The sequence below is a fragment of the Salmo salar genome, chromosome 08 (genome assembly GCF_965601325.2).
Source record: "Salmo salar chromosome 08, fSalSal1, whole genome shotgun sequence".
Classification (NCBI taxonomy): Eukaryota; Metazoa; Chordata; class Actinopteri; order Salmoniformes; family Salmonidae; genus Salmo; species Salmo salar.
The window spans coordinates 4485001-4492500 of NC_138298.1; the positions used below are offsets into that span (position 1 = coordinate 4485001).

Genomic DNA, 7500 nt, shown 5'->3' on the forward strand with positions numbered 1-7500 from the left:
AGATCAGACGAGATCGGGCGTACCCAGGCTGGTATGGCCGTAAGCGAGAAACAATCTCTTGCTACAACATATATATTCAAAGTGAGTGTGATAAACAGACATTGCATTTTCACCAATTAGATAAGCAGCTTGAACTTTGTGTCACTGAAAAAGTAGAAGAAATTACAAACACTGTTCCCATCACTTTTTAGCACAGGTAGTTGGATAAAATACCAACTTTATTTCCTTTCATCATTTGAACTGGGCAAAGGAGCACAAAGCACACACAAGCTGCATTCAGCAACAATATTCTTGTTTGTCTTATAAATACAAGGCAGATGCTAATTGAAAACACAAGGAAATTTGATCCTATTAAAAAGGCAGGAAGCTGCATTTAGTCAATTCATCATTAAATGCTTACTACAAGGCAGTGTTGCTGATGAAATAGTGCAAGAGCACACCCTCGTGGACAAAATGCTTACAGCACCTGGTATTCCCAGGCGGTCTCCCATCCAAGTACTAACCAGGCACGACCCTGCTTAGCTTCCGAGATCAGACGAGATCGGGCTTACCCAGGCTGGTATGGCCGTAAGCGAGAAACAATCTCTTGCTACAACATATATAGTCAAAGTGAGTCTGATAAAACAGACATTTAGTCAATTCATCATTAAATGCTTACTACAAGGCAGTGTTGCTGATGAAATAGTGCAAGAGCACACCCTCGTGGACAAAATGCTTACAGCACCTGGTATTCCCAGGCGGTCTCCCATCCAAGTACTAACCAGGCCCGACCCTGCTTAGCTTCCGAGATCAGACGAGATCGGGCGTACCCAGGCTGATATGGCCGTAAGTGAGAAACAATCTCTTGCTACAACATATATAGTCAAAGTGAGTCTGATAAAACAGACATTTAGTCAATTCATCATTAAATGCTTACTACAAGGCAGTGTTGCTGATGAAATAGTGCAAGAGCACACCCTCGTGGACAAAATGCTTACAGCACCTGGTATTCCCAGGCGGTCTCCCATCCAAGTACTAACCAGGCACGACCCTGCTTAGCTTCCGAGATCAGACGAGATCGGGCGTACCCAGGCTGGTATGGCCGTAAGCGAGAAACAATCTCTTGCTACAACATATATAGTCAAAGTGAGTCAGATAAAACAGACATTTAGTCAATTCATCATTAAATGCTTACTACAAGGCAGTGTTGCTGATGAAATAGTGCAAGAGCACACCCTCGTGGACAAAATGCTTACAGCACCTGGTATTCCCAGGCGGTCTCCCATCCAAGTACTAACCAGGCACGACCCTGCTTAGCTTCCGAGATCAGACGAGATCGGGCGTACCCAGGCTGGTATGGCCGTAAGCGAGAAACAATCTCTTGCTACAACATATATAGTCAAAGTGAGTCTGATAAAACAGACATTTAGTCAATTCATCATTAAATGCTTACTACAAGGCAGTGTTGCTGATGAAATAGTGCAAGAGCACACCCTCGTGGACAAAATGCTTACAGCACCTGGTATTCCCAGGCGGTCTCCCATCCAAGTACTAACCAGGCCCGACCCTGCTTAGCTTCCGAGATCAGACGAGATCGGGCGTACCCAGGCAGATATGGCCGTAAGCGAGAAACAATCTCTTGCTACAACATATATAGTCAAAGTGAGTCAGATAAAACAGACATTTAGTCAATTCATCATTAAATGCTTACTACAAGGCAGTGTTGCTGATGAAATAGTGCAAGAGCACACCCTCGTGGACAAAATGCTTACAGCACCTGGTATTCCCAGGCGGTCTCCCATCCAAGTACTAACCAGGCACGACCCTGCTTAGCTTCCGAGATCAGACGAGATCGGGCGTACCCAGGCTGGTATGGCCGTAAGCGAGAAACAATCTCTTGCTACAACATATATAGTCAAAGTGAGTCTGATAAAACAGACATTTAGTCAATTCATCATTAAATGCTTACTACAAGCCAGTGTTGCTGATGAAATAGTGCAAGAGCACACCCTCGTGGACAAAATGCTTACAGCACCTGGTATTCCCAGGCGGTCTCCCATCCAAGTACTAACCAGGCCCGACCCTGCTTAGCTTCCGAGATCAGACGAGATCGGGCGAACCCAGGCTGGTATGGCCGTAAGCGAGACACAATCTCTTGCTACAACATATATATTCAAAGTGAGTGTGATAAACAGACATTGCATTTTCACCAATTAGATAAGCAGCTTGAACTTTGTGTCACTGAAAAAGTAGAAGAAATTACAAACACTGTTCCCATCACTTTTTAGCACAGGTAGTTGGATAAAATACCAACTTTATTTCCTTTCATCATTTGAACAGGGCAAAGGAGCACAAAGCACACACAAGCTGCATTCAGCAACAATATTCTTGTTTGTCTTATAAATACAAGGCAGATGCTAATTGAAAACACAAGGAAATTTGATCCTATTAAAAAGGCAGGAAGCTGCATTTAGTCAATTCATCATTAAATGCTTACTACAAGGCAGTGTTGCTGATGAAATAGTGCAAGAGCACACCCTCGTGGACAAAATGCTTACAGCACCTGGTATTCCCAGGCGGTCTCCCATCCAAGTACTAACCAGGCCCGACCCTGCTTAGCTTCCGAGATCAGACGAGATCGGGCGTACCCAGGCTGATATGGCCGTAAGCGAGAAACAATCTCTTGCTACAACATATATAGTCAAAGTGAGTCTGATAAAACAGACATTTAGTCAATTCATCATTAAATGCTTACTACAAGGCAGTGTTGCTGATGAAATAGTGCAAGAGCACACCCTCGTGGACAAAATGCTTACAGCACCTGGTATTCCCAGGCGGTCTCCCATCCAAGTACTAACCAGGCACGACCCTGCTTAGCTTCCGAGATCAGACGAGATCGGGCGTACCCAGGCTGGTATGGCCGTAAGCGAGAAACAATCTCTTGCTACAACATATATAGTCAAAGTGAGTCTGATAAAACAGACATTTAGTCAATTCATCATTAAATGCTTACTACAAGGCAGTGTTGCTGATGAAATAGTGCAAGAGCACACCCTCGTGGACAAAATGCTTACAGCACCTGGTATTCCCAGGCGGTCTCCCATCCAAGTACTAACCAGGCCCGACCCTGCTTAGCTTCCGAGATCAGACGAGATCGGGCGAACCCAGGCTGGTATGGCCGTAAGCGAGACACAATCTCTTGCTACAACATATATATTCAAAGTGAGTGTGATAAACAGACATTGCATTTTCACCAATTAGATAAGCAGCTTGAACTTTGTGTCACTGAAAAAGTAGAAGAAATTAAAAACACTGTTCCCATCACTTTTTAGCACAGGTAGTTGGATAAAATACCAACTTTATTTCCTTTCATCATTTGAACAGGGCAAAGGAGCACAAAGCACACACAAGCTGCATTCAGCAACAATATTCTTGTTTGTCTTATAAATACAAGGCAGATGCTAATTGAAAACACAAGGAAATTTGATCCTATTAAAAAGGCAGGAAGCTGCATTTAGTCAATTCATCATTAAATGCTTACTACAAGGCAGTGTTGCTGATGAAATAGTGCAAGAGCACACCCTCGTGGACAAAATGCTTACAGCACCTGGTATTCCCAGGCGGACTCCCATCCAAGTACTAACCAGGCCCGACCCTGCTTAGCTTCCGAGATCAGACGAGATCGGGAGTACCCAGGCTGGTATGGCCGTAAGCGAGAAACAATCTCTTGCTACAACATATATATTCAAAGTGAGTGTGATAAACAGACATTGCATTTTCACCAATTAGATAAGCAGCTTGAACTTTGTGTCACTGAAAAAGTAGAAGAAATTACAAACACTGTTCCCATCACTTTTTAGCACAGGTAGTTGGATAAAATACCAACTTTATTTCCTTTCATCATTTGAACAGGGCAAAGGAGCACAAAGCACACACAAGCTGCATTCAGCAACAATATTCTTGTTTGTCTTATAAATACAAGGCAGATGCTAATTGAAAACACAAGGAAATTTGATCCTATTAAAAAGGCAGGAAGCTGCATTTAGTCAATTCATCATTAAATGCTTACTACAAGGCAGTGTTGCTGATGAAATAGTGCAAGAGCACACCCTCGTGGACAAAATGCTTACAGCACCTGGTATTCCCAGGCGGTCTCCCATCCAAGTACTAACCAGGCACGACCCTGCTTAGCTTCCGAGATCAGACGAGATCGGGCATACCCAGGCTGGTATGGCCGTAAGCGAGAAACAATCTCTTGCTACAACATATATAGTCAAAGTGAGTCTGATAAAACAGACATTTAGTCAATTCATCATTAAATGCTTACTACAAGGCAGTGTTGCTGATGAAATAGTGCAAGAGCACACCCTCGTGGACAAAATGCTTACAGCACCTGGTATTCCCAGGCGGTCTCCCATCCAAGTACTAACCAGGCCCGACCCTGCTTAGCTTCCGAGATCAGACGAGATCGGGCGTACCCAGGCTGGTATGGCCGTAAGCGAGAAACAATCTCTTGCTACAACATATATATTCAAAGTGAGTGTGATAAACAGACATTGCATTTTCACCAATTAGATAAGCAGCTTGAACTTTGTGTCACTGAAAAAGTAGAAGAAATTACAAACACTGTTCCCATCACTTTTTAGCACAGGTAGTTGGATAAAATACCAACTTTATTTCCTTTCATCATTTGAACAGGGCAAAGGAGCACAAAGCACACACAAGCTGCATTCAGCAACAATATTCTTGTTTGTCTTATAAATACAAGGCAGATGCTAATTGAAAACACAAGGAAATTTGATCCTATTAAAAAGGCAGGAAGCTGCATTTAGTCAATTCATCATTAAATGCTTACTACAAGGCAGTGTTGCTGATGAAATAGTGCAAGAGCACACCCTCGTGGACAAAATGCTTACAGCACCTGGTATTCCCAGGCGGTCTCCCATCCAAGTACTAACCAGGCACGACCCTGCTTAGCTTCCGAGATCAGACGAGATCGGGCGTACCCAGGCTGGTATGGCCGTAAGCGAGAAACAATCTCTTGCTACAACATATATAGTCAAAGTGAGTCAGATAAAACAGACATTTAGTCAATTCATCATTAAATGCTTACTACAAGCCAGTGTTGCTGATGAAATAGTGCAAGAGCACACCCTCGTGGACAAAATGCTTACAGCACCTGGTATTCCCAGGCGGTCTCCCATCCAAGTACTAACCAGGCCCGACCCTGCTTAGCTTCCGAGATCAGACGAGATCGGGCGAACCCAGGCTGGTATGGCCGTAAGCGAGACACAATCTCTTGCTACAACATATATATTCAAAGTGAGTGTGATAAACAGACATTGCATTTTCACCAATTAGATAACCTCTTGAGGATACCCTAGGATAGGGGGCGCCACAGCGCATTTTGAAAAAAAATCGTTCCCATTTTCAACGGCCTACTAATCAAACTCAGAAGATAGGGCATGCATATACTTATTATATATGGATAGAAAACACTCTAAAGTTTCTAAAACTGTTTGAATGGTGTCTGTGAGTATAACAGAACTCATTTGGCAGGCAAAACCCTGAGACATTTTCTGACAGGAAGTGGATACCTGATGTGTTGTATTGAGTTGAAACCTATCCCATTGAAAAACACAGGGGTTTAGGAATATTTTGGCACTTCCTATTGCTTCCACTAGATGTCGCCAGTCCTTTCACAGTGGTTTGAGCCTTATAGAGTCAAAACTCAGTGAATGACAGGAGTTTGAAATTGGTCACAGGGGATGGGCCATCACCATTATGACGCCGGCGGCCATGTCTGCCCCCACCTTTGGAAACGGTTTTAAAGGCAATGAAATCATCCCCCTCGAATCTTATTGGCTCTCTTGGTGTTAGAGGCCCTGAACATTTATTTTATACAACGTTTGACATGTTTGAACGAACCTACATGCGCGAGGATTACTTTCAGTATGAAGTGCAGAGCTGCGTTTGGAGAGAGCCATAGGACGCGCTACCAACATCAGGCTAATGGAACGTGAAGTATGGCCTTTTTGACCGAAAATACATCTGTTGTGGACCTGGGATGCTTTCTGATGAAGACAACTAAAGGTAGGCGATTATTGACAATATTATTGAAGATGAGATGGTTCATACTGTTGCGTCCAAGATGGCGCCGAGCACTGTATATTAGCTGATTTTCTGAGTATCGCATCTCCTTTTATCGCAAAGTGTGATTACCCAGTAAAGTTAATTTAAAATCTGGTATGACGGGTGTTCTCAAGAGATATTCATCTATAAATGTTAGATTGACAATATACATTTAAAAAATCGTTATAGTATAGCAATTTATTGAAACGTAGCATTGTTTACCGGGACGCTTTTGAGGGGAAATTAGGTAGTCAACGTCAGACAGAGATGTAAAATGCTGTTTTTATATATAAATATGACCTTTATTGAACAAAAGAATGCATGCATTGTATAACATGATGTCCTAGGGGTGCCATCTGATGAAGTTTGTAAAAGGTTAGTGCTACATTTAGCTGTTTATTGATAATATGTGATGGAAGTGGTTGGTCGGAAAATGGCTATGAAGCTGCTTTTTACGATGGACTCATCTAATATAATCTAATGATTTGCTTTTCCTGTAAAACCTTTTTGAAATCGGACGACGTGGGTCGATTCAGGAGAGGTGTATCTATAAAAAAAAAAAATATATATTTTTAATTTTTGTAAAAAATTATGATAATTTTTTAATGCTAATTGGCGATATGATTTTTCGCTGGATTTTGATCCCGCAAACGGGATCAGATGCTCAAGAGGATAAGCAGCTTGAACTTTGTGTCACTGAAAAAGTAGAAGAAATTAAAAACACTGTTCCCATCACTTTTTAGCACAGGTAGTTGGATAAAATACCAACTTTATTTCCTTTCATCATTTGAACAGGGCAAAGGAGCACAAAGCACACACAAGCTGCATTCAGCAACAATATTCTTGTTTGTCTTATAAATACAAGGCAGATGCTAATTGAAAACACAAGGAAATTTGATCCTATTAAAAAGGCAGGAAGCTGCATTTAGTCAATTCATCATTAAATGCTTACTACAAGGCAGTGTTGCTGATGAAATAGTGCAAGAGCACACCCTCGTGGACAAAATGCTTACAGCACCTGGTATTCCCAGGCGGACTCCCATCCAAGTACTAACCAGGCCCGACCCTGCTTAGCTTCCGAGATCAGACGAGATCGGGAGTACCCAGGCTGGTATGGCCGTAAGCGAGAAACAATCTCTTGCTACAACATATATATTCAAAGTGAGTGTGATAAACAGACATTGCATTTTCACCAATTAGATAAGCAGCTTGAACTTTGTGTCACTGAAAAAGTAGAAGAAATTACAAACACTGTTCCCATCACTTTTTAGCACAGGTAGTTGGATAAAATACCAACTTTATTTCCTTTCATCATTTGAACAGGGCAAAGGAGCACAAAGCACACACAAGCTGCATTCAGCAACAATATTCTTGTTTGTCTTATAAATA

General features: G+C 42.2%; 17 non-coding genes across 17 annotated transcripts in view; all 17 read right to left on the bottom strand.

Moving 5' to 3' along the window:
• The window catches only part of LOC145882788 (5S ribosomal RNA), a 119-nt gene extending 74 nt beyond the window's left edge, over positions 1-45 (bottom strand). The window contains exon 1 of the ribosomal RNA XR_014394356.1: positions 1-45. This exon is cut by the window's left edge and continues 74 nt beyond it. This is a non-coding gene — a ribosomal RNA (5S ribosomal RNA).
• Positions 46-454: 409 nt separating this feature from the next.
• LOC145851811 (5S ribosomal RNA) lies at positions 455-573 on the bottom strand. The gene has a single exon (XR_014373663.1). It is a non-coding gene; the product is annotated as a 5S ribosomal RNA (ribosomal RNA).
• Positions 574-712: 139 nt separating this feature from the next.
• Positions 713-831, bottom strand: LOC145886406 (5S ribosomal RNA). Its single transcript, XR_014397991.1, has one exon. It is a non-coding gene; the product is annotated as a 5S ribosomal RNA (ribosomal RNA).
• A 139-nt stretch (positions 832-970) lies between these two features.
• On the bottom strand, positions 971-1089 carry LOC145886329 (5S ribosomal RNA). The gene has a single exon (XR_014397914.1). It is a non-coding gene; the product is annotated as a 5S ribosomal RNA (ribosomal RNA).
• A 139-nt stretch (positions 1090-1228) lies between these two features.
• LOC145886330 (5S ribosomal RNA) lies at positions 1229-1347 on the bottom strand. Its single transcript, XR_014397915.1, has one exon. It is a non-coding gene; the product is annotated as a 5S ribosomal RNA (ribosomal RNA).
• Positions 1348-1486: 139 nt separating this feature from the next.
• On the bottom strand, positions 1487-1605 carry LOC145884824 (5S ribosomal RNA). The gene has a single exon (XR_014396404.1). It is a non-coding gene; the product is annotated as a 5S ribosomal RNA (ribosomal RNA).
• A 139-nt stretch (positions 1606-1744) lies between these two features.
• Positions 1745-1863, bottom strand: LOC145886331 (5S ribosomal RNA). Its single transcript, XR_014397916.1, has one exon. It is a non-coding gene; the product is annotated as a 5S ribosomal RNA (ribosomal RNA).
• A 139-nt stretch (positions 1864-2002) lies between these two features.
• LOC145882152 (5S ribosomal RNA) lies at positions 2003-2121 on the bottom strand. Its single transcript, XR_014393719.1, has one exon. It is a non-coding gene; the product is annotated as a 5S ribosomal RNA (ribosomal RNA).
• A 409-nt stretch (positions 2122-2530) lies between these two features.
• LOC145883509 (5S ribosomal RNA) lies at positions 2531-2649 on the bottom strand. Its single transcript, XR_014395085.1, has one exon. It is a non-coding gene; the product is annotated as a 5S ribosomal RNA (ribosomal RNA).
• Positions 2650-2788: 139 nt separating this feature from the next.
• On the bottom strand, positions 2789-2907 carry LOC145886332 (5S ribosomal RNA). The gene has a single exon (XR_014397917.1). It is a non-coding gene; the product is annotated as a 5S ribosomal RNA (ribosomal RNA).
• Positions 2908-3046: 139 nt separating this feature from the next.
• On the bottom strand, positions 3047-3165 carry LOC145882153 (5S ribosomal RNA). The gene has a single exon (XR_014393720.1). It is a non-coding gene; the product is annotated as a 5S ribosomal RNA (ribosomal RNA).
• Positions 3166-3574: 409 nt separating this feature from the next.
• Positions 3575-3693, bottom strand: LOC145882816 (5S ribosomal RNA). The gene has a single exon (XR_014394384.1). It is a non-coding gene; the product is annotated as a 5S ribosomal RNA (ribosomal RNA).
• Positions 3694-4102: 409 nt separating this feature from the next.
• LOC145850717 (5S ribosomal RNA) lies at positions 4103-4221 on the bottom strand. Its single transcript, XR_014372565.1, has one exon. It is a non-coding gene; the product is annotated as a 5S ribosomal RNA (ribosomal RNA).
• Positions 4222-4360: 139 nt separating this feature from the next.
• On the bottom strand, positions 4361-4479 carry LOC145856897 (5S ribosomal RNA). The gene has a single exon (XR_014377788.1). It is a non-coding gene; the product is annotated as a 5S ribosomal RNA (ribosomal RNA).
• Positions 4480-4888: 409 nt separating this feature from the next.
• On the bottom strand, positions 4889-5007 carry LOC145886333 (5S ribosomal RNA). Its single transcript, XR_014397918.1, has one exon. It is a non-coding gene; the product is annotated as a 5S ribosomal RNA (ribosomal RNA).
• Positions 5008-5146: 139 nt separating this feature from the next.
• On the bottom strand, positions 5147-5265 carry LOC145882154 (5S ribosomal RNA). Its single transcript, XR_014393721.1, has one exon. It is a non-coding gene; the product is annotated as a 5S ribosomal RNA (ribosomal RNA).
• A 1852-nt stretch (positions 5266-7117) lies between these two features.
• On the bottom strand, positions 7118-7236 carry LOC145882817 (5S ribosomal RNA). The gene has a single exon (XR_014394385.1). It is a non-coding gene; the product is annotated as a 5S ribosomal RNA (ribosomal RNA).
• Positions 7237-7500: the final 264 nt, after the last annotated feature.